Source organism: Erigeron canadensis, chromosome 3 (assembly GCF_010389155.1).
Source record: "Erigeron canadensis isolate Cc75 chromosome 3, C_canadensis_v1, whole genome shotgun sequence".
NCBI lineage: Eukaryota > Viridiplantae > Streptophyta > Magnoliopsida > Asterales > Asteraceae > Erigeron > Erigeron canadensis.
The window spans coordinates 12,038,354-12,039,646 of record NC_057763.1 but is presented as its reverse complement, the minus strand read 5'-3'; positions in this window follow the sequence as shown (position 1 = coordinate 12,039,646).

Sequence of the window (1,293 nt, the reverse complement as noted above, 5' to 3'; positions counted from 1 at the left end):
AACGAGTGAAGTTAAAGTTGCTTAATGGATATGCTTGCTTTAGCTAAATGCGGATAATGGTATTGGTATTAGGACCCTTAATGACCCCCTTTGAACTATCGGCTCATTGTACCCTTGTTATGTCTTTTTGAAAAAAAATATTATGATGTCTAGCGTAGACCCGAGTTTTTGGGTATTTTTCAATGGGTCGTTTTGTAGTAGTGATGTATGGACCATGATTAAATGTATTTTGGTAAAATTCACTATCCGTAACAGGTTTGGATGATGATTTTACGAATGGGTCATGCCGAAATTTCTAATTTTATAGTTTGACTTTGGTTATTTGGCAAAACGAGTAGATGACACATTTGGTTGTAAAATGAATGCTTGGTCAAACGGATACTTTTGTTATGCTTATTTCCGAGTCTAAAACTTATTTGAAATTAGAAATGTCGTATTATGAAGTTCGGTTTTGGGTTGGAACTTGTAAGTTGATCGAGTGTCAAAAATAAATTTTGGTGTTGTTGCTGTACTGGACTCCCACTGCGGCGCAGTGGGCATGAGCACTCCCACTGCGACGCAGTGGGAATTTACGCTCCGGGTGATGCTTTGTTTCCACTGCGGCGCAGTGGGGAATGCACCCTCCCACTGCGGCGCAGTGGGATATCTCTCAAAGAAATAAATTATTTTTCTATTAATTCAAGCTGAGTCGTTTTAATTATGGACTGGCAATGATTCTGGGACAATATAGAATGGGTCCTAAAGAATCAGTTGAAACACAATATAAGATATACCAAAGTCACGCCAAGATAGTGGCAATGATACTGGCAATGACAGGCGAACCCACGGATGTACATTACAGTATTGACTAAAGGTTGTGTCTCTTTATCCAGCCCATCTATCAGCAATTTATCACTATAGAAAGAGGATCCATCTTACCATTTTAGCTGCCACGCCAAGACTCCTATATATTTACAAGCTACCAACAGTGGATTACGTACATGTGCCCGTTAGTTTTTGCTGCAAAGCACATCAAATTCATCAATACACTCCAACCAATTGACATTAAATATATTAAGTTTTCAAGAGGAATTTTTATTTAAAAATGATGGAAATGATATACCTTCAGTTGAATAACACTGGAGCACTATGAGTTGCAGTAAAAACTGTGATATTATACAATTTTCATATATGACATATATGCATCATGAGCATCCCAATAATTGGCTAAAGCACATGCATTGGGTAGCTTGACATGCCCTTTTTGATCGCTACCATTTGGATTGAAAGACAAAAATATGTTATTCAACACTT